Genomic DNA, 25,610 nt, shown 5'->3' with positions numbered 1-25,610 from the left:
TGACCACTACACTCTGCCTGCATTTTCTCAGACAAGTATGTACGGATGGAAGAATTGGCTTTTTTTTTTTCTCATCATTCTCCATAAATGTAACTTGTCAAAATTTATATCATTCAATCTAAGAACAATAACAATGACAAAATGCCTTGTATTTCATACCACATATTTTTAAATTGTTTCCACAATTCAAAGTGTTAGAAGGATGTCTACTCTAAAGAGAAGGGCCTTCAGTGCCCTCTGAAAGGCTTCCACCTTGAGCAGGCCACTGCCACCTTGTGGCACTTTGATTCAACGAGTTTTGATAAGTGACCCATTCCTAACACACCACAATGAAGTGTGAACTGGAAGAGGGAGGACCTTTCCCAATTACTTACTTTGGTGGTAAACTGATTCTAGCTAGATTGTAATGCTGGATAGGTAATTCTTTTCATATCTAGTTTATATTTTCACATGTCCAGACAAGTCAATCAATCACCTTCTAATGAAATAAAAGATTCAACAACTTAAAATTGTCCCTGAGTTCTGAATGACTTTGAAAAACTGAAAGGTAACCAAAGATCACTTTAGTAATTGTGATATCATGATTTATAAGAAATAAATTTATACTTGGCATTCATATGACCAAAATATATTTCTCATATATATATTTGAACTTCATCCACAGTTCCTGGCTCACACCTTCCAAAACACTTGGGATTTCTTGAGCAATAAGAATAGGAACATCTTTTATTATAATATTTGGTCTCCTATGCTCAGTCCCTGAAAGTCATTCAGGGCCACAAAGGTGAAATGGGTATTTTGTTCTTCATAACAAGACCTTTTCCATCACAACTGAGTTTATGCTATGGAAGATGACTTTTGGAAAGTACTAAGGATGAAGGCTGGTGGCCAGGAGAACCAACCATGTGATTAGAGGGTTGAAAATTTCAGTCCCACCTTGTGATTACTAGGGAGGAAAGAGGGGCTAAAGTTGAATCAATCACCAATGGCCAGTGAGCTAATCTATCATGTCTATGCACTAAAGCTTCCATAAAAAAACAGAAAGAGGGGGTTCAGAGAGCCTCCAGGTTGGGGAAGCAAAACAATTCCAGATGCCACCATGCCTTGCCCAAGTTCCACAAGAATAGAAGCTTTTTTGCCTGGGACCTCTCACTGTTCATCTCTTCATCTGGCTATTGATCCATATCCTTTAATATACTTTGTAATAAATCAGTAAGCCAATGAGTAAACAGGCTTTCCTGAGTTCTGTGAGCCATTCTAGTAAATCAACCAAACCCAAGGAGGCGGGGCGTGAGAACCACTGATTTATAGTCATCGGGTCAGAAGTACAGTTAACAGCCTGGACTTGTGATTGGCATCTGAACTGGAGAGTGGTCTTGTGTGACTGAGCCCTTTACCTATATAATCTGATGCTATCTCCAAGCAGATGGTATCAGAATCAAGTTAAATTCTTGGACACCTGCTGGGTGCCTGAGAATTACTTGTTGGTGTGGAGAAGCCTACACACACACACACACACCACACACACACACACACCACACACACACACACACACTTTGGAATTGGGTCCAGGAACCCAAAAGAGTAAAAGACATTGCATATATAGTTGTCACCCTTACTCTATTTTTGATTAATAATTTTTAGTATGGGTTTCACATATGCTTTTACTTCATTTTGACTATTAGAATGCATTTATTTTAAGCCCTTAATTAATCGTTTGTTCTATTTATAATATAGATACCCTACCCTACCCTAACTACACTAAATAAAAATCCACTTGTTATTAGCTATCTCATCTTCACCTGAATTGGGAAAATTTGATTTAATGTATTCTTTAGTTTACTAGTAATAAAAATCATGAAAATAATCAGAGTTCATGTGTCTGATTTGGCTGCAAGACCCTTCAGAAAGAACTCCCTTCCTGCTTCCTCAATTATTTTTATATGGTTTTGGTTTGTGCTTCCATTTTATCTTCTAGGACAATATTCACTACATGTCATTTCACCTCTAAATTATTTTTATATATCTCTCTTTTTTTCCCTAACACAATAGAAGTCCTCATCTTTTTTGTATCCATGGTACCCTTCTGAATATAAAAATACCTGATCACAAACTTGAAAGACTTATATTTAATTATTACCAAATCACAAACTTGAAAGACTTATATTTAATTATTACCAAATTACTTATTTGCTTGGTTGTCCTTCAGTCCTATGTATCTGTTTAAGAAAAGCCATTTACTCTCTTTATATACATACTAATGAGGTAAGAATTTTACATGTTATGGATAATACTTTCTTCTTTAAAAATAACTTGACTTTATAAAATACCTCCTACCTCTTAATTCCAAGAAGTAAACCTTGCTTTACCTCTTACTTTTTCTTCAAAAATCTGAAAGAGTAAAAACTTATTCTTTCCAGACTTGCCCTTCATTAATGACCATGAGATGCTTATAGGTTATAGAGGATTCTTAATCTTCATTGTCATTGTATATGTTTGGAGGCAGCCAAAAGGTTTGGGCTCACAAAAAAAGAACCACTTTGGTCCAGTTCCAGGCTTGGCATCCAAAATACACAGTTTACAGTTTACTAAGGAAGACACAAACAAAATTTATGTGAAAATAGGATATGACACAACACAATACAATACAATGTGATATTCGTTGTAATTTTATGTGAGGTTAACTCTTAGACATCTGAGGTTGTATTGACCAATCAGAGGAAACAGCTCCCCTTTCCTGGAGATGGTTAGTAACTAAGCAGTAGACAGACAAGGCTAATGCCAGCTCCCTAGCAGCTGAAGGAATGGCGTTGAGGGCGATCCCTAGCATGCTCTGCTTTGAAGGAGACAGTGAGGGCCAAGATACCCACCCAGCTAAACCTACTCTACTCCATGCCACAAGGACTACTGTGGTTTCTTCCAGTAATGTCCTAAAGATCTTGCAGAGGCTGCTGAGTGAAATGGGGAAGACATAAATTATTTCTAAACTATCATTGCTAGAAGTACCAAGATGTATGCCCACCTAGGGTGAATCAGTGGTATCAGGTTTCTATTCCAAAGTAGACACATTGCAGTTAAGTATTAAAATATTTCTAAAACTTTACTTTGTGAAAAAGTTTGACTTCCAGTAACCCATAATACTATTTTATAAATATATGGAAATATTAGAAAAAAAGTAAACACATTATTATTTACTTTTCACTTGTATAAGTTTGCTTTCGTATCACTATTTACCTAGTCAATGAACAATGTTTGACCAGTAAATAGCCAGTGATTTCTAAATTCTGCACTCTGTTTGCAGTTCCCTAAGTTTAAATCAGTATTTCCGAAGTCTAGTAAACTAATTTGCTCATATTAGTAAATATTAGCAGTTTCAGTTCTCAGTATTAGCTGAAATTTATTGGCTCTATAGAGAGAAGGAAAGAGTTAATGTGATAAAAAAAAAGAGAGATTTTCAAATAAAGTATATTATTAAAATACAAATAAAGTTTTAACATTCTTTGCCATTGAGGAAATCCATAATATATGTTGTATTTATAATTAGATGATAAACACTTAAATTTATCAATGAAGAAATAGGAAACTTGAGGCTATAATTAAACATACTGATTCACAAAGATGTCACCTTCATGCTGACATTAAAATCATGTTTTTCTCTTCTAACTAGAAAACATTTCAACTTCAAACAACATTTTAATAGTATGTGCATGCAATGCTTTTTCAAAATTTTTGATAAATGGGACTAACTCACCTATTTATTTTTTTTTGAAGCAGAAGATAACCAGAAACCTTGTTAAATTTTTATTATTTAAATTTTACTATTTATTAGTTCTGAAGTAAAGCTCTACTAATACTGAAACCCAGTTAATCGGCATTCCATGCAGCAAGTTAACACATCATTTCTTTGTCATTGAAGTATAGTTGACCATATTACATAACTAATATTCTATCAGTTTCAGGTGTATAGCATAGCAATTGAGTATTTTACAGATTATACTCCATTAAAAGTTGTTACAAGATAATGGCCATAATTCCCTGTGCTATACAGTATATCCTGGTTACCTATCTATTATAGATACAGTAGTTTGTATCTCTTAATCCCATACCCCTAATTTGCCCCTAACTCACTTAAATTTAAGACTTCTAACTACATTTAAAAAGAGACAAGTTGCTAGAAATTGTCAGCACCTAATCTTTCAAGTTAAAAAAAAAAAAAACTGTGCCATATCTCCTAACTTCCCTGTCAAACAATCTAAATGAACTTTGCCTCCTAACCTTTCAGGAGTGCAGCCAGGCTTCCAAGGACAAATGTCACACATGCTTTTCCAGCAGAAGACCTGGTCCCGGTTCTTCCCCATCACACACATCAAATCAGAGCCATCTTCTCTAATTAGAGTATCTGTGATATCAACATCTCCTTGTTAGTAGAAGTGCTTTAATTTAGAGTCAGTGCCTCACCACTGGCATGGACTGTCTGTCATCTCTGTTAAATATAGAGCTACTGGGATCAGGTCATTATCAGTCAGTCATACAAATGTACCTCTTAGGACACCTTCTGTCAGGAGCACCCTGTTTTGAATCACTCCTTTGAGACTTAAAATATTCTAAGACAGCAGTTGATTTTAATAAAAACTTCCCATTAAGATAGAAATAATATCATAATTTCAGTGCAAACTGACATTAACAATCTGTTGAAATGAACTTAACTTGTAAATGGATGATTTGTTATATATACAGAGGGAAAAAAATGGAATACAAATTACAAACATACAGGGGCCCATGAACAATAGCATCAATTAACAAAACCCAAGTCCAAACTAATTGGGAAACAATTGCAGTAACTTAAAATAATTGCAGAGAATGAATCAAATATGTGCCTGCCTACCTTTTTTTGGCAAAGATACAGGGGAGAGTATGGCCAAGAGCAATCAGAGTTATGAACTGAAGACAGATTTTGTTTTCCCCAATCACTTTTGTCTCAATCAACAGTGTTTTGGTCAAGCACTAGTCTTTGCAGGTATAGATGGATTGTAGAACGCAGTCAGTTGCAAAGCCTCATCATCTTATGTACAAAGGGAACTGATGATGAACTAAAAGACAGTAGTTTTCAGATTTTATGTACCTAAGCCCCAGCCCCTGATGACACAATTCGGCGTTCTACAAAAGCAACATAGCTGATTCTCATGCAGGTAATGCATGGATTGCATTTTGTAACATACCACTATGTGGTATGAGTGCATAACAGTCAAACATAAAAGCCACCTGAAATGGGGCAGCAGATAAGTGCTTCTCTTTGTTCTGAATGGCATTATGTATGTGACCTAATTTTGGAGAGAACAGAGGAAATTATGTAATTTGGGATTACAATGAATTGAGTTTAATGAACTGATTCAAATTTGTTTGAGACACTGTAGCTGCCACATCAGTTTTAGAGTTACAACAAAAATATGTAAAATAATGTATTAATTATCTTTAGAAAATGAGAGGTTCCACAAAAGACATGATGCCAATGACTTCAAAGCTCTGTATATTTTAACCATTTCTACTAGTCTTCTTGAATGAATTCTCTACTTCTTGGTCTGACAATAGAAGCGACTTATGTCATCTTTCTGAACATTCCTCACTGGCTTAAGGTAAGATATCCTGAGTGAATATCCCAATTCTGTTGCTTACTAGCCTTGAGAAAAACTGCATGCCTTCTGCTCTACATCTTAGCCTACTCAATTGTGAAACAGGTAATGTACTTCATGTAAGGTTATGGGTATTAAATGTGATCGTGCATGTGAAGAGCCTAATAACAGGTTCAGCAAACCATTGTTATTTTCCTTTCTCTCCTTGGCTGTTAGTTTCTCCTTTCTCACTATTGTATTTAATTATTTTAGTTTGGTAATTCTTATCTTCTAAAGGTGAATAAAACAGAGAAACAAGCTTCTTAAGAACCATGTATTAAATGGAAGAAGACTTGGAGGGAGAGCCCAAGGCTACAGGTTTAGGATCTGGGGTGTACAGAGGCATTTTGTACTTAACGCAGAGGATTGAGAGCATTGTTCAACCTCTATTAAGTGGAAACAATATTAGAATACTGTAAGCCACAGAAAATTATTTAGTATAACATTGAGTTGGGTGCAGAAATAGGGATAACTCAATTTTCACAAATTATTTATATCAATATAGAGATTCCACAAAACATAATATTAATTAATAGTAATTCATTTTCAGCCTTATATATGGTTGATGTTGTTTCTATAAATAAGGATAATAGTTGATAAGGCTTAAAATATATACTTTAGGGTTTTTGTCATCAAAGTCTAGTGTAATCATTTCCAGAGAAATTAAATTTGCATTATGCTTTTGAGATAAATTCTTCAGCAACAAGCTGAGTTAACCCACCCTTTTCACCAAGTTTTAGGCTCTATTTTTTAGTTTACTATGTTATTTTTCTCCTTGGGGACACAGGGTAAGAAGCAGGGTATTGAAACAGAAGAATTACATATTTCGTTTATGTTCTGGAAAAATAAAATTTAATATTTCGCTAATAATGGTGGGTGGCTAACAGTATTCATGTATTCTTCACTGTATCACTAATCTAAAAACAATTGACACACTCTCTCCTTGAGGGCTGACAACAACAACCACCACCAAAACCCTCTAGAGCATGACCATTATTTGTAAAGTTCACAATAGTCATTCATTCATCTAGCTCAGTTTTAGGACATTGATCAAAAAAATTTTCCTCACACTCATGTACATCAGGCCAAATACATTCGTATTTTACAAATTCTCTACCTGGGACATGGGGTGTACAGTATGGGCAGTCATGACGCAGTTTATTTATTTTCATTGCTTAAGTCAAGACCCACTGTAGAAAGTGGTGGCGCTACAAATAACGTATTCAGTCTTCTGGCTCCCCTTTCATCCTTCGGTAAATGGGGAATTAAGAGACCAAGTCCTCAAAACTTTCAAGAGAACTCAAGAGAGTTTGTTCAATGGAGTTCAAATATCAGGCTAAAAGCAAGTTGCAATTTTGATTTGAACCCTGCTTCCTACTAATGTCCCAACCCAGGTGTGACCCGCATTTGATAAAACATTAACTTTGTTCTCTATGTAAATAAAACGGTGGCTGTCCAGGTGCACCTGCCGTATGGAATTACAGGCAACCACAAAGCTATCAGAGGGTAACGCAGCAAAAACAAACAGAACAAGTGTGCTAAGGGGCACATTTAGATTGCCGTTGTAGATTACGTATACAGTTAAATCTTTCTGTCAAATAAGTTGAATGCAGTTACTGAATATTATGTATAGCCCACATGGAAGCTAATTTCCTCAATGTTCCCATATCAGCCCCCGATTTAGAGGAGTATTTTTAAAACTGTCTTAGGTGAGAATGTTTTAAATTCGCTCAACAATCACATAACTGGAAGGTATTTAAGAGTACTGTGGAGAAAGGGAAAAAAGTGTTGGTAACTGAATATGGAATAAACTATGCTCCCTTTTAATATCTTCTGTGAAATGGCAGAATGATAGAGAGTACTTTGCCCATTTATTACTGACAGGTGTAATTTCACCCCTACTTGAAAGGCCATGACTTTAAAAGGAGATGAAAGCCTCCAGCTGATGAATGAGGGAAGAAAAGTCTGACAGGAAAAACACGACTGTCTCGAGGGAATTGAGTCATGTGGTCCTGCGGTTTACCATTTGGCCATGAAGTTACAAAGATTTACAGTGTGCTCTAAAGGGGTTTGGAACCCGTTTATTTGCATTTACTTCTGGACAGCTGATAGAACAACTTAGGGAAACTGCAAACAGTGTGACCAGCTCATCCTGCAGCTGATAATGACATAATGGCTTTAGGCCACCCAGAGCAATTGAACCACGACTGATGAAACCCTCCCGCCCGCAAGTTTCTGGGCTAATCACAAGATTTAAGATAGCAAACTGGGTATAAAATGCCTTTATAAATATCACTGAACACAAACCATGGGTCTACATTTAGAAAAGAGCTTATATCACTTTTGTAGATTATACAGCATTGAGAATAAAGTCCCACGGTACTTTTTAGTTTTAGGTCTGTTCTGACAAAACCTTCAGATAAAAGGTCTTTAAATTATTTTGATTAATTAAACCAACATACATTCTGTACTGTTATCATTAAGGCACTGGGCTTAGCAACTGAGTTTAAGAAAACTAAAAATGTAAAGGAGAGAAGATGTAAGAGTAAGCTACTATAATAAGGAAGAATGTAATGAGTGTCATAGGAAAGACACAGGATAGAATGGGAGATGAAAACAAGAAATGGCTATTTCTCTTTAAAATATTAAATTACCATACTGCTTTGTTAGAACTTACTCTTGCAGGAGAAGGTATTTGCAAACCACATATCTAATATGAAGCTCATATCCAAATTAAACAAGGAGCTCAAATAATTCAACAGCAAAAACAAACAAACAAAAAAACAAAACAAAAAGCCCCACAAATAATCTAGTCAAAAAACGGGCAAATGACTTGACTAGACATTTTTACAAAACAAACATACAAATGGCCAACAGATATTACGAAAAAGTGCTCAAAATCACTAATCACTAGGAAATGCAAATCAAAACCACAATGAGATATCACCTCACACCTGTTAGGATGGCTATTATCAAAAAGTTAAGTGTTGGAGAGGATATGGAGAAAAGGGAACCCTTGTACACTGTTGATGAGAAGGTGAAATGGTACAGCCATTATGGAAAACAGTATGGAGATTCCTTAAAAATAAGGATTCCCACTTCTGGGTATACAGCCAAAAGAAATGAAATCTGGATCTCAACGAGATACTTGCACTCCCATGTTCATTACAGCATTATGCACAATAGCCAAGATATGGAAACAACCTAGGTGTTCATCAACCAATGGGTGGATAAAGAAAATGTGGTAAATTTAATATTCCATTTTGTGTGTGCATGCGTGTGTGCGTGCGTGTGTGCATGTGTGTGTATATATATATATATATTTCAACTATAAAATATAATTATAAAACATTATTCAACCATAAAAAAGAAGGAAAACCTTCCATTTGCAATAATATGGATGAACCTATGGAATATTACACTAAATGAACTAAGCTAAACTCCAAAAAACAAGTACTGTATGATCTCACCTGTATGTGGAATCTTAGTTAAAATAGTCAAACTAACAGAAGCAGAGTAGAATAGTAATTGCTAGGAGCTGTGGGTGGGAGAAATGGAGAGACATTAGTCCAAAGGGTACAAGATGAATACTTATAAGATGAATAGATTCTGGGGATCTAAAGCACAGCATGGTGACTGTAGTTAATAGCACTATATAGTATACTTGAAATTTGCTAAGAGAAAAGACCTTGTGTTCTCACACACACACAAAAAAAGTTGTGTGACATGATGGATATGTTAATTAGCTTGACTGTGGTAATGATTTCACAATATATATGCATATCAAATCATCATATTGTACACTTAAATACATGATTTTCTGTTATCAATTACATCTCAATAAAGCTGGAAAAATTGCTCTCTTTTCCTTAAACGTGCATCTTCTTACTACTTCAGTACTACGTCCAGCTTGAGTGGCTTGGCTGTTCAGATAAATTCAGGGATATTCATTCCTGTGAAATCAGTGTAATGTCTTCTGTGATTGGACAGCAGACTCTCACTTGCCTCTGTATCTTGCTGATGTTATTTATTTTTATTAGAGCTTCTATTAAGTTAAAGAAGTTGTTAATGTGATTAGAAAGAGGTGTGACAAAGGGGAACTGAAATATTTTCAATTAATAAATTACTTAGAACTACTTTATAAAATATAAAGACTTAAACATATGCAAATTATCTGAAAATTCATAGATATTAATGAGTATAATTCAGTCTTTTTAAAAGTTTTCAGAAATTTCCTACAGGTAAAATGGTGGCCAGATATGATTCAAAGAAGGATATAATTACTAAGCTGCATTTGGTTTGTTCAAGCACAGTTTAAAATTTATTACTTCTTTTCAGTTTATCATTTTAAAGGTCATTTATGGACTATTCTTACAAAGTCATTATTTTACCAGACAATTCATTAGTAGGCACAAAGATATGATCACAAAAACTCACAGAATATAGCACACAAGTAGGAAAATATATGGACAGGTTAGGTATCAATGGAAAGCTACCAAAAAATATTGTTATACATAAAATAGAAATTACAAAAATTCCACTAATGCCATAGAAACAAAAAACAGGGAAAGTTGTAAACATTAAAATCACCATTATAAAATCATTATAGCACTCCTTGATATTTACTCAAAGGAGTTGAATACTTAAGTCCATAGAAAAACCTGCATATAGATGCTTATAGCAGCTTTATTCATAATTGCCAAAACTTGGAAGCAACAAAGATATCCTTTGATAGGTGAATGGATAAATGAACTATGACATACTGCTCGCTGCTAAAAAGAAATGAACTATCAAGCCATGAAAAGACTTGGAAGAAGCTCAAATGCATATTACTAAGTGACAAAAGCCAGTCTGAAAAGGATGCATACCGTATGACATCAACTATATGACATCTGGAAGAGGCAAAACTATGGAGATCAGTGGTTAGGGGAGGGGGAGTAGTGATGAACAGGAAGAGCACAGAGGATTCTTAGCAGGGTGAAAATACTCTGTATGATACTATAATGATGGATACATGTCATTATCTATTTGTCCAAACCCACAGAATGTACACCAACAAGAGTTAACCCTAATGCAAAGTATGGACTTTGGATGATCATGATGTGTCAATGTAGGTTCACCAATTTTAACGAATGTACCACTCTCTTGAGGGATGTTGATAATGGGAAAAGCTATGCATGTGTGGAGGAAGGGGATTCATGGGAAATTTCTGTACCTTCCTCTCAATTTTGCTATGAACTTAAATAGTCTTTAAAAAATCATATTTCACTATTACTTTGGGCCCACTACCAAAATAAGTAAGAAATGAAAATAAAATTAGCACTTATTACTCTGGATTGTTTAAAACTAATTTGATATTAAAGAAATATCCTGTTGAAACAATCCAACATTAAAAAAGTAAAAATCTTTACACTTTAATAAACCTATAAACCAAACTTGAAACCTTTCTAAAAGAATATCCCCCCAAATAGCTTCCTTCCCTCACTACATAGTTTCTTGACACTGGAAATATTTGCATGAACAGCACGACAAAGTTATCAAAATTCCTTAACACAGTTAAATAATATGACAGAAAAAAGTACTTTAATAAATATGAATATTGTTCAGATTTCACTGTAAAGTTTTGCTAGGATCAGTAATTATACACAAGGCAAGAGTCCTATTGATTTACAAAGTCATGTTATTTAACATAATGTAAACATTTTTCCCCCCAAAACAACCTTAAGTTTCTGGACATAGTAAGTTGTTCAAAGAGCTAATAATATAGGTGTACAAAAAGCCCTGGGAAACTTTTCCAAGAAATTCATCCATGCATTTCTTTATATTGAGTAATAAGCCCTACTTTAAAAGTTTCACACAGTATGCGAACCTCAAATACACAACTAAATTTAAATGTAGGTAATCCCAAATCATTTGTAGAATTGAATTTTATCATGAAATATTTTCATTCAGCATTTCCTTATTTTCACCTCCTTTTCATCAGCCACTCCCTCTCAACCTCTCTCTCTCTCTCTGCTCCTCCCGCCTCTAGCCACACACCCCCACAAATACACACACAGACACACACAGACACAGACACACAGTTAGCTGTACTCAGCTGTATGTAAGAATTCTAACCCATTTCTGACCCTCAACATGGTGATTCTGTTTCAAACTATTATTTCTCACTAAACCTCCTGGCTTCATACCATTAGGTTAACATCTGCTTTCTATCAATGCCAAGGAAGACAGGTTCTGTAAATAAACTCTCTTTAAAAAATAAGAATAAAAATGTAGGAGTGTATGGATCTTAAAAAAGTAGAAATCTAGGTTCTTTTATTACATCCAAAATGAGTCTTTTCGATATGAAAGCCCTCCATTTACTTCAGGAAAATCGTGGAAAACATCAACATCTGTGTATTGCAATAAAGGCACTACTTGTAACTGCCATTCATCAAGCCAGTGAGTAATTCGGAAAACAGTAGCAATAGACTTTGGAGTGCAGTACATGTAGGATGAAGCCAAAATGTTTTTCTACCTCGTAAAGGAAACTTTTCCATGAGCTCTACTTTCTGCCAGTTGCGTCTTCAAGGTATGAGCAGCAACAGCCTCCTGTTGATTTAACTCCAATAAATGGAGAGGAAACCCAAGTGAGGCATGTTCCATATGTTAACACAACCTCCTTTTGAAGTATCATTTGAATCCCACCCTCTCTTATTATTAGAATCAGTCAGGCAGATTGATAAGTGTGAGAATATTGATAAGTAACATGAGTTTAAAAAGTGTGCAATCTGCTATTAATTATTTAGATATTTCATTTACTCTCCTTTCAAGAACCCATTTTCCAATGTTGGTGAAAACAGACACGTGGCCCAGAAAGGAGAGTGTGAAATAGAAAAAGCAAGAAGCTTTTAAGTTGAATAATCTATTTCCTAATTATTTAGGTTTAATGATACACTTAAATGTGAATGATATAAAATTTAAGATGGTTTATTCTTTAATGTGAATTTCTCCATGCATTATAATTATATAAATATTTTGTATATATATATATAGATATATAGAAGTATGGATATAGAGATATATAATTATAATGTAGTAGATTCAAAAAGAAATTTCAGCTAACAAATGTCTTATAAATGTCTCTACCACATTACAGTAAGATAAAAATAAGTAAAACTACCTCACATAACCTTCCCATTGTGACATTACATGAGCTTCTAGTCCAATGCAATTTCAAGCTGCCCCCACCAAGATGGATTCATGATCGTAATTGTATTTCTATTCCCACAGCATTAGGTTACAGAAAGCAGGTATTTCACCCTGACGGTGATACCTTTCCCAGTTCTCTTTGCACCACTTAAATGGAAAAACAAGTCCTCAGAACAGCAGTCCTTCTTATTCTGGACCCATGCCCTTCCAACACTCACAGCTTTCACGCTGCAGTCAGAAACCAAGCTGTGGTCAACTACTTTGGTTTTCTGAAAAATGACCCAATGTTACCCTGATTCTAAAGTCAGGAAATACTGAGATTCTTGTATCTATGATTTTTCCTTCTTAGCATTCATTTTTACATATTTCTCTCCTATTACAGCTCTAACTCGCAGCATCATGACCCTCTTATCTCCATCCCCTTTTCTCTCCATCCATTCCCCCTTCCCTTTCTTACTTCCTGTCTCACAGCCTCTCTCTCTCTCTCTGTCTCTGTGTGTGTGTGTGTGTCACTCTCTCTAATTCTCTCCTCCCTTCACCTCTTTGCTTTTAGCAAATGCTGAACACCTTGACATCCTGGTGAAGTAGAGAATTCACTGACAAACAAGAGAGACATGGTCTCTACACTTACGGTGCCTCTTCTTATCTATCTAAGGAGACAGACATTGAAAGAGATGCAAGTGTGATGAAGTGTAGAGTATGACAGGACCATACAATACAAATATTTAACATTCTACTTGTCATATTCTTCCTGAAGAAGCAACACTCAAGCTGGTCTCTGAAATAAGTAAAAAGTACACAATATTTTAAAAGTACACAAATATGAAGATACAGAGCACAATAGAAAAATGGTAAGTAGAGGCAATCATAATCTTGACTTGTCCCTCTCCTCCTTCACTTACATGAAGGAAACTTCCCAAAAGACTAGCCTTCCTGGCTTCCTTTCCTCCCTTCCTTCCATCTACAGACATTTTCTGAAAACATGCAATATTCTAAATACAAGAAATATCAAATGACCATTATCAAATGATTCAACAATTATTATCACAAGTTAAATGCATAAATACCCTGCTAGAAATTATTTTACAAAAACTCTCAGAAAAGAGAAGGAAGTTTGACAGTTTTATAACAGTGAATGGTAAAAAGGAAAAAAATTAAATGCACATCATTGGGGTATGGATTAAAATAATATGGCCTATGCATCCAATTAAATATTATGCAGCTTTTAAAAAGACTGAGGCAGATCTAGACAACTAATTCAGCTGACTCAGATGTATTGCTACATGAAAGAGCAAGCTGCAGGAGAGTATATACAAAATAGTCCCATTAGATTATGCGTGGAAAAGGATTTCTAAATCTGTATCTGTCATTCTATTTACAGGTGTATTTAAACTTCTATATATGTCTGTGACTGCATGCCAGTTGCTATTGTGATGGCTATACATCTCTGTACATCACAGAATATTTCTGGAAAGATTTATAAGATATTGTTAATTGCAGAAGGGGCAGTGAGATTGGAAAATGAGTCTCTCACTTTTAACGTTTAAATCTATTTTTAAGATTTACTTTACTACCTTATAGCTTCACTTATTTATAGTTTTTTAACTTATTCAATAAGAATTTAGGGAGCCTCAGTGACTCTTCTTTCAACAAATGGAGTGGTCCCTCTTAGGATTTCAAGAGAAAGGCAATTTGGCTCCCATCCCCTTAGAGGACTTGTGTGGACTGGCTAACACTGTCCTTCTCTGCAAACAGGGATGCTGCCCACGAAACACACACACCAATCCAGTGTGATGAACTTCTGTTTAAGTACTCAATATTTAAAAATGTTGGGAAGTGCCATTAAAAATGATAGGTTATAATAGGTGAATCTGGGTAAAAGGTATACAGATGTTCTCTATAGTATTCTTGTGTCTTTTCTATAGTTTAAAATCATTTCTTTAAAAAAAAGATTCAAAAATGAAATAAGCTGGCATAATGAAATGTTATTAGGTAGGTGACATAACAAACTGTTGTTTTCTATAGAAACAAATAAATGTCCTCTTTTCATTTCACCTGCAGGTTATACTGAGAGCTAGAATGAAATACCACAAGCATAAAGCTCATTCTTGAGAGCACATTCCTGACATTTGTTTCTATTTATTTCATTTAAAAGGTGATGTAGTAAATCAGTAAGAGTATTTCATAATGTTATTTCCTCTTGGCTATATAACCTAGTTTTTCACTTGTCCAGTCTGCATCTAGAGTTAGATGTATTAATGTAACTTATTTTATGTTTAAGGAAAAATTATTACTATTATGAAAACACTTTAAGAAAATCATTTTGGTATTTTTCTTCTCCCATTAGGCCGCATTTTATTTTTGGAAAATAAAGTCATAGACATGTTTATTAAGCATTTGGTTGAAAAGTAAATGTTGTTCAAAAGAAAATGAATTTGCACAGAAGTCTCTCTTATATGAAAATCATCTAACTCCCACTTTCTAAAATTTCAATAAATTATCTTAACATGATCTCAAGTAGAGCTACAAACAACAATTTCTCTTTTAACTGAAGTATGGATTTTATATAATTCAGCCATGAAAAGTGAAGCATTAATTTTTTTCCTCTATAACTGAATGTAACTTATCTTGTGAGTCCCCATTTTCACTGGTGGCAAAATGTGTGATCTCGCCAGTGTGAAATAAGCTCAGTTACATTTTTTCTTCTAGTTTAAACACACTTCCCTTGAGGAAAATATTCTGTTGGAGCAGAATTCTCCTCCCTCTTCTCCCTTTGATCCTTCTAGGGTTAAATTTTTCTCTCTGGTATCACACTGGCTTCAGGGGACAGGTGTCCAATCCAAGTCCATTGAATCTACCCATTCTGCCTTTCTGATGTGATGCACAATTCATACTTTTATACAAGGCATACTTTTGGTTTTTGATTCTTGTCCCTGCATGCACCTTGAAACATGGATGTCCCTTTTTGCTTTCCAGTTGCCAGTCATGGGCACACACCACCAACAGTTCACAATGAAGACAGAAAAAAGGGAGTTATCAAGAGAAAACTGATAAGCAGAGAGACACAGCATCCCCAGCTCTTAACTCTCATCAGCCACAGCTCATACCTATGTGCACACGGCCAACGTTCCAGCAGAGAGGAAACCTGAGTCAGTAACCCCACATATTTGTAAGGCTAAGGGTCAGGGAAATCTGTGATCTGCATCAGTGGGGACCTCCTCATCAGGGGATGGCTGTTAGAAAGGTGCTGCCTCCGGACCCCGGTGACATTCTGTCAAACTAAGCCAGCTCTCTGCTAAGCAACCAAGAGAGGAAGAGATTAGCCACCATGGCCACTGGATTTGTCTCTCATCAGCCTAAATCTAACTGTTGATTAATTTTTATATTTAACTTTTTATCCTGGAATTCTCTGGCATAAGTCAAAGATCTGGTATTTGGTGTTCTTACTTAGTAGTTTTCATAATTAGTTCTCTTGAACTTTGGAAAAAAATGACATCATTGTCTACCACTGATCCTTTGAATTCTTCCTTTCCGAGTTTATATATTTTGTATTTATTTTGTTAGGTTATTTCTTAGGCTAGAGCCTTCAGAATAATGATAATCTCGCCCAACTGCAGTGAATATCAACATTCTTGCCAGGTTGTCCAACTTTAATAGGCATGCACCTAGGGTTTCATCCCTCCATTCTCCTCATTTACATTTACTTGGAATCTCTTAATTTTTAAGAAAACTGCTTTGCTCTACCCTTTACTCCTCCCTACAGAAATGGACAAGTTAGTGGTTCTTGCTTCTTTCAACCCGGTGGAGCTGAAACAGCTGTTAAGTGTGAAGTGGTGTAGTGATCCTAGGTAAACAAACTGCTTTGTAGAGCAAAATTTCCCTTGGGCTAGCTGTTTCAAGATCTATCCTGGGAAAAAGAATAGCAAAGGCAAGCCCATTTGCTTTTATCCTTAGCCATCCTTTTAGTATAGATTTATTTATCTATTTGAAAATCAGTATCACTTTCTCATTCTATCTGATTTCAGGATCTTCTTTCAATTGAATCAAAATTTGGGTGAGGAATAGAGAAATCATATATAATGTTCTTCAACTCCAACAGTATTTATTGTTTATTCACATCACTTGCATTTCAAAATGCACAAATATGGTACATTTTCCACCAAGGAAAGTTTATCAAATGAAAAATTTTAAGAAGTATCCAAATCAGATAGAGCCAAAAGTAAGTTAGGCAAAAGTAAGTTACAGCAGCACAAATTTCCACGTGAGATTAAAAGCTAACCTCTCCAATTTACCTTGTTAGACAGTTAAGACGGTTATAATAAGCTGTCACCTCACTCTCATCACCTGTACACTAAAAGTATAGAACCATATTAATTTTTCCTAGCAGTTCCTTTCTTCAGCCCTCCGGAATTGTACTTTGTACAATAATCTTGTACGTAAAGCCTTAATAATAACTAATATTTATCGAGCATTCACTAAGCACATCACATACTCTATCTCATTTAAAGCATTCCACAATTCAATGACTGGGAGCCACAATCATTCTCATTCCTCAGCTGAGGAAACTGAAGTACAGAAAGGCATCATTTTCCCAAAATGCTCAAACTAGTAAATACCTGAGCTCAACTATAAATCTAAAACTCTTGACTCCAGGGCCTACTATTTTAATCACAGAATAAGTCTAAATCCATTTATTTAAAAATTTCTTCCTTATATTTTAGACACCCAGAACCATTCTTTTAGGAACTGTCCATTCCCATGAATAAAATATCTTAATTTTTCAATGATGAAAAGAAAATAAACAATGACACTATGAAATAACTGTCATGAGAGCTATGGGACAGACGATGAAACATTCTAAATTTTGCCACTTTTTGCGACTTTAAGACAAAGCTTGTTTTTTGTTTTAAAGCTCATAACAGCACAGGGAGTTCAGTCTATATTATCATACATTTGCATTTGGAAAATAAATTTACACTGTCAAAGGAGAAAACCGACTTAAACAGAAGCTGATTAAATGCTTGAAAATAATTCAAGTCACTATACCATTAAAGTGATTCCAAAAAGTGACATGGATGTGATATAAGATCCTGAACTACATCAGAACTCCAGGATTTTGCAAAAGGGTAAGAGGGGAGTTCATTCACATAGAGGAAGAGAAAATTTTCTTTGGACTAGTTATATCAGATAATATGTTTGTTTAAGGAAAAATAAACAGGTGGGAAAAAGTTCTGCATGCCTAACGTGGAAGGAAAGCATATTGGTGCCTAATATATTGCAGAAACTGTTTTAGTACAACTCATTCTTTCAAAAATATTACCCCTATACAGTGGCCAAGGTCAGTTCGAATTTAGGTAATCTGCTATACACACACACACACACACACACACACACACACATACACACACACAGCAGATTTTATATGTTAAACTGATCTCAGAGGTATTCTGATACTTTACCTTTTAAAAATATTTCCTCTGTTTATTATTCATGGCTTACTAATTTTTCCCTTTGAGATCTGGTAATCTGTAGCTTTTTGTTTTGCTTTATATCCCAATTTTAAATGTATAACATCCAAGTTTCCTACTGATAATCAACAACCTTTATTCCTTCCTTGCTAAAGGCATATATTATGATTTGGTCACAAGTCTTATAAAAACACTTCTGCAAATGTTTCACGAATAAATGATCCCTTGTAACCTAAACACAAGTTTCAGGCCTCAAAGATTTCCTGGGAGTGTAACAGTAGTAGCCTGCAAGATCAGGAGTGGCAGTACCTCACTTTACATGAAACTCATAACAACGCAGTCACGAGGTGCACCTAAGAGACTTTGGGGTCTGTACTCATTGTTAACAGAGGTCCTTAAATACAATGCCTGTGCAATTTTGAAGTCACACTCTGTGACCTAGTTAAAAAAAGAATAGACTGGAGATGAGGGCATTTATTTTCCAGACCCCACTGGCCACAAACTACATGGCTTAACCTCTAGAAGATTCAGTGTTCTTATTCCTCATCAACAATCCCATGTGAGACAGTGGAGAATCAGAGATGGCTCATGGGATATCAATGTCAGGCATGTGACTGTAAAGAGTCAAATATTCTCATGGCTAGTAAGAACTTGGAAAAGCACCTCACAAACAACTTATAGAGGTGTCTTAAAGAAGCAATGAAATCACAGGAAATGATTTGAGAACAAATTATATGGAAAATGAAGAAAATTATAGAGTTGCAATATAGGTGACAGACCTCTAGACTTGATATACGGTGTGATGGCAGGGATCCATAATTCATCATCTGATACTCTTCAGAACATCTAAAACTGTGCATTGCATAAAATAGGCACTTGGTAAATGTTGCAAATGACATGAATGTGTGCTCGGGGGTTTTTTTCTTCTTGAATTTGGCTGAACGAAAGCCAGCTACTCTACACAAAGTTTTTACTTTCACATTGTTGGAGGTGACCAAAGGCCAAGTGTGCCATTTGGGCATGCATCCTACCATCTTGTGGGTATTCCTTTTTCCAGAGGAGAAATAAATTTACACTGGAAGTAATTTATTCTGACAAGAAGGTGGGCAAGATTCCTGCATTAGGTGCCTCACTCAAGACTACATAAAGTGGGAATTCAAACCAAGATGGCTTCACTCATGACTTCCTTCCTAGAAGAGCTAAGGAAATATGACCTGGATATAACAGTAGGTGAGATATAATTGAACACCTTTGCTCACAGAAGGTTTGAGACTGGGAGCAATGTTAGCTAGGGAATCAGTCAAAGCTTTCAAGATGCGATCCTATAGTGTCCAATATTCCCTATTAGTCACTTGCTTATCAAATCTACAAATGTTGAAAGACTTTGTGATATGTGAGAGACAGCTACCATGTCGGATTAAATATTTAGAATTCCAAAATACCCTGATAGGTTGGGACAAGTAACCCAAATAACTTGAAAACTCATTAAATGCTCAAGAAAAAAAAATAATAAATTGTTGCTTTTGTACGCAAACAAATTCCATTAGCATAAAATGAAGCATTAGGGTTAATAACAATTCATATTAAAAAAATTAGGATATTCTGTAGTTCATGAGTGTGATGATTGGGTATTGACATGCTTGTGTGACATGTGCCTCCCTTGAACCTTGTTACAACATTGGCACACTACCTGGCTGACATGAAAAAAAAAAAATAGGACATTCTGGCTTATCATTAATATTCAATTAAGTTTATACTCTGACTTGACTATGGCATAAGTCAACACAATCATGGGACACACTACTAGAGGTAGTGTCCAGATGGCAGGAATCTACAGTACACTGTGCCCTGTATTAGTACAATCTTCTCTACACAGGCATGTAGTGGAGTACTGAGTACAGTTTTAGATGACATGTTGGCATGCCCCTAGGCTCAGTCCTCAGACTTCTTCTCAATCTGTGCTCATTTCTTTAGCAATAGCATCCAATCTCATAACTTGAAGCAGCATTTGCACACTGAACACCCCTAAAACTCTTAACAATGCAGACCTTCAAATGGAAATCAAAATGTTTATATTTATGCCTGCTTGACATCCTTGCTAGGATGCACAGTAGGTCTATGGAACTTGACCTCTACTTCACACCGTATTCAAAAAAGTAGTTGCAGTTAAAATATACATCTAATGAAAATATTAAACAATACAACTTCCAGCAGATAATATAGAAGTACATTTATGATCTTGTAATAGCATAGATATCTTAAATAGGATAAAAAAAAAAAAGCTCTAGCCATAAAGGGAAAGATTCATAAATTGGCCTACTACATTAAAATTAGGAACTTTCATTAAGAAAGCAAAAAGCCAAGGTATAGAGTGGGAGGAGATATTTCCAGCACATCTAATCAGCAAATTATGTTGTTGTATATAATTATAATATGTTCAGGATTGCACATAAATAAATTGTGTTGTCATACAGTGGAAAACCGCAGAAATGAAACAGTATCTACCACAACTACACATGACATGATGACTCTCACAAATGAAACACTGAGTGAAAGAACCCAGACAATCTGATTCTAGCATGCAAAATTTGAAAACTGACAAAACTGTTCAATGGTGTTAGAAATGAGAATATTATTATATTTGGGAGGAGGAGAGTAGTGAGTAAATGGGCATAGAGGGGGCTTATGTAATGTTCATTTTCTCATTCTGGGCATCAATTGAAGAATTTGTTCATTTTATAGTAATTTATGGAGCTGCAAATTTATAAACTATATACTTTTATATGTATGTGATATTTTCAATTTTAAGAAGTTTAAGGGACATTGGAAATTAAGGAGTATCAAGAAGAAATCAATCAGAATACTGAAGGTTTTTAAATAAAGAGTGACTGAAAGAATAAAAAAAATTAACTTAAAAGCTTCATAAAATTTAAAAGAAAAAAAAAGCCAAAGCTATCTTCAAAAATCAGTATGGCAGCAGCATTATTTTATACTGTTCCAGAAGACAAGGAACTAAAAGAAAGCACATTTTCCCCAGCACTAAATGTTAGACTCTGTGAAATGGAAATGACAACCTACAGAAAAATGGGCTACCTACCAGTGACAGTATTTAAACTAGTCTATCAGAGAAGTTGAAAAGGGATTTCTATATCAGAAAAGAGACTGAACAAATGCACTATGCTCTTTTTATTTCTAAGATGCTATGGTTCATGATGATATTGGTGTCAAATGTATCTGTCCTTCTCTTCTCCCTCCCTCCTTCCTTCCCCCGGTCCTCCCTCCACAAGCCCTTTCTGCCTCCCAGACTCCAAAAGATAAAAATAGAAAATGAGATCTTTTGCCTTCTTAATTCTGTTTCCTTCAGGTGAGTCACACAAAATCTGGTAAGTGTGACGAGAGCCCTCACCGTGGGCCAGATGTAGAGTGCTATGTATTCTATGCCCTGCCAACTTCACTTCCCCCAAAGGAGAAAATATTTTGGAGCTGGATGTCTCTTCTCCCCAAATATTTTCCCAAGAATCTGGGAGAATGCCACTGCCTCAGAAAGCCCACAAGAAAATATGTGCACTGTCCTTGCTATATAACTTAATAACTATTTCAAACCTGACTACAGATGCCAAATTGGTATGCAGCTTCCTTTCAAATGACACCTTGTCTTTTAGGTCTTCAGAACAACAGCACTTTGTTGAATTTTATATTCATTTCAGCATATTAGTTCTCAAATAATTGAGATGTCATTTTATTTGATTACTTTTAACCCCAATACAATAAGGTAGAAAGCATTTAATTAAAAAGTCATCTTAGCTCTGGCCTATCAGATAACACCTGTTGCAAAGCAACAAATATATATAAAATGTTAAACAAGCCCCCGCCAAAACATAATGTCCAAAGTGTTTCTAAATCATTTGCCACATATATTACATTTCCTTTTATTCCTAGAAATCTTTAAAATATAGGAAAATCTACTTTACCAAAAATTATATTCATAATGAACAGAAGACTTTATACATGTGCATATAAATTGCACATACATATGAGCATATGATGCTCCTATCAAACATCCTAGGCAGTAAGGATACAATGACATAATTCTGTTTTAAAAAATAAAGTTCTGTAATTGTCGAGGATTAAAATAAATCTACCATTATAAATAAAATAGAATAGGAAATAGTTGGGCTTATTCATGAAGGAAGAAAGGAAGGATGGATGGCAGGAAGGAGGGAGGAGGGAGACAACAGCATCCAAGCAGGAAACCAATTTATCAGCTAAGTCCTGGAGAAGCTCCGAGGTCGGAAATTCCAGTTACATAAGAGTCAAAGAGTGAGAACTAGGGCTAGAAATAAGATCAATCAAAATACACTCCACCTGCATGAACAGATATCAGTAACTAGACAGGCATGCCCCTCAAACACCCAGACAAAGGACTGAAGATTAATAGTTAAAGATACCGAACAAAGTGCCTGGGGGGAATCAGAACAGGCACTTGATACCACAAAACAGCCTCCATATTTAAGAGGGCTCCTGCCAAACAGTAAGCTCCCTGGCCAATCATAGGTTCATGTAAAATCTATCAGAGCTCATAGGCTAGCTTTTATGTTGCCCTTTTCTTAAATATGAATGAAGAATCAAGGAGCACTAAAAATTTGAGAAAAATCTTGCAATATGATAGACAGGAAATACATACAAAATGATTTACCCCAGAGGACACAGAAGTAATTTAGACAACAGAAAATTAACAAACAAAACAAAAAACCTCTAGCCTCCTCAGCGAACACAACACTAGGATGAAAGAACATCAGTTACAACAGTGATATACCTGTTCAGCCTGCTGATCTCAAATGATAATACCATGACAGTAAAGGAAGAAGAGGAACAGGTACTAAAAGTTAATAAATTAATCTTGGAAAATACCCAATTATTTGGAAAATAAACAATAAAATTTAGATAACTCATGGGTCAAACAGAAATCCAAAGGAAAATCAGAAAATAATTTGTACTGCATATAAAATGAATTGCATGCAAATGAAAACATGACCTATCAAAAAGCCTGCTGGAGTTAACGTGGTACTTAGAGGGCTATTTATAGCACTAAAATACCTATGTTGGAAAAGAATACGGTCTCAAGTCAATGACCTAAACTTTCATCTTAGGAAATTAGAAAAAGAACAAATTAAATCCAAAGTAAGCAGAAGAAACAAAATAATCAAAAAGGCAGACATCAGTGACAGAAACAACACAAAATCAATGAAGCAGATAACTGGTTCTGTAAGAAGACCAGTAAAACTGATAAACCACAGGCCAGACATCTCAGGAAAAGAGAGAAGACACAAATCGCCAATATCAAGAATATGAGTGGATATCACTATAAATCTTACAGATGTTAAAATGTAAGGAATATTATGAATAAGTTTATGCTAATAAACTTGACAAGTTTTAAGTGCCAACAAAAAGTGAGTATCCAGTAAAAGACAAGTATCCTAATTATCACTGTAATTTGTTAACATTGCAAGGGTTCTATATTGGTTATATCTATATTGGTCAAATATGAAGAGGAGTAGAGAGTTCTAAAAAAAGAGTGACAGAAAACTGAGCCACCTGAGACTTTTCCTCCATCTCTCAAGAACTAAAGCGGAGTATAAATTTATTTGGCCCCCACGCCAAAGGAGGCAGGTATTCTTGCTATCTTGAGTTTAATGAAGACGTTGGTTCAGATCTGGCCCCTCCCCTTGAGTCTCTCTGTCTAGGATGAGTAAACACAGAGACCAGCAATGGTCAGACACGCAGAAATGGTCCAAAGAAGAGCACCTGCCAACACTGCACTGTATTTCTCATCTAAAGGAACACTACCCTGGGATGATCCAGCTGTAAAATATACCTTTCCCGGGACTCAGGAGTGGGGAAAAAGAAATGGGAAGGTCCCACTGTTTCCCTTTCACTTACAGCATCTAAAGAGACAAAATACTGCTTCAAAAGCTTGGTTGTCAAGAGCACTTAATTCGCCACATACTGAGGTTAAGGAGGAAAAGAGAAATCAACATGATTGCTAAATTTCTGTTTGTGATCCAAACCTTGCTTAGAGCGTATCTACCAACCTCTTAAAGTACTAAATTATACTCAATTGAAAAATCAAAAGAGCTTTTGAATACAATATAACAATTTTCTCCAAATAGCATAAACATTAAATTAGAAACTGTTAGGTTTTACAACTTTCTGCCAAATTCATCATCACGTTTTGCAAATTAGGTTGAGCAAAAATGTTCACAAATTTTAAAGAGTTATCTTCCTCTTACTGTTCTGAAGGTCAGCTCTGTTATTTATTACAGTACAGTCAACGTCTTCCCTGACAGCTGATTTTTGGTTGAAACTTCTATATGATTTAATTTCAGAAAGTAAAATTATTTTTTGACAGAAGAGCTATTTAATTCATTCATTTCCAATGACATATTTCATGTATCAAGAATTTTCCTTTTCCCACTGTTTTGTTTCATTGTTCATATTATGAAAGCTGTTGTGTTTGTTAACATTAAGTAGCCAGAAGTTTTTTTCTTCAAATTTATGAATTTGAAGAAAGAAATATTACTACAATGTTGCACCAATGGTCAAATAGTCTCATGAATATACTTGGCTTTCAATTGCACATATCCAAATCCAAAACAATCTCTGGATGTTTCCTTAGTTGTAGAGAGGAGCAGATTTATAATTTCATCAACATAAAACACTTAAAAATAGAAGCCCTTATGTATATCACCACAATCAAAACATCCGTTTATTTTATATTTTACTGAACCCACTGCATTTCGCATTGCATCTCTCCAAAGTTTGTAGCAATTAACCTTTGAATTGCCGTGTGCCAAGTAAGTACACAGAACGGGATTTAGAGGAAGTAATAGCTTTCTTAGATTCACACAGAGCATGAGTCCATAATACATCACATCAACAAGAGAAAGGACAAAAACCACATGATCATCTCAATCGATGCAGAAAAAGCATTTGATAAAATTCAACACCCATTTATGATAAAAACTCTCGCCAAAGTAGGTATAGAGGGAACATATCTCAACATAATAAAAGCTATATATGACAAACCTACAGCCAGCATAGTACTCAACGGTGAAAAACTCAAAAGCTTCCCACTAAAATCTGGGACAAGACAAGGATGACCACTATCACCACTCCTATTCAACATAGTCCTGGAAGTCCTAGCCACAGCAGTCAGGCAAGAGAAAGAAATAAAAGGGATCCAAACTGGAAAAGAAGAGGTAAAAGTGTCATTATATGCTGA

The 25,610-nt window shown here is 35.3% G+C and overlaps 1 protein-coding gene and 1 non-coding gene across 4 annotated transcripts in view; one reads left to right on the top strand and one right to left on the bottom strand.

Moving 5' to 3' along the window:
• CFAP299 (cilia and flagella associated protein 299) overlaps nucleotides 1–25,610 on the bottom strand; it is a 494,558-nt gene that overhangs the window by 265,980 nt on the left and 202,968 nt on the right. The window lies entirely within an intron of this gene.
• Nucleotides 19,926–20,028, top strand: LOC123614023 (small nucleolar RNA U13). The gene has a single exon (XR_006721491.1). It is a non-coding gene; the product is annotated as a small nucleolar RNA U13 (small nucleolar RNA).

This window comes from Camelus bactrianus, chromosome 2 (genome assembly GCF_048773025.1).
Source record: "Camelus bactrianus isolate YW-2024 breed Bactrian camel chromosome 2, ASM4877302v1, whole genome shotgun sequence".
Classification (NCBI taxonomy): domain Eukaryota; kingdom Metazoa; phylum Chordata; class Mammalia; order Artiodactyla; family Camelidae; genus Camelus; species Camelus bactrianus.
Note: the sequence above shows the minus strand (reverse complement) of the source record. Positions and strands in the feature narration are given on the sequence as shown.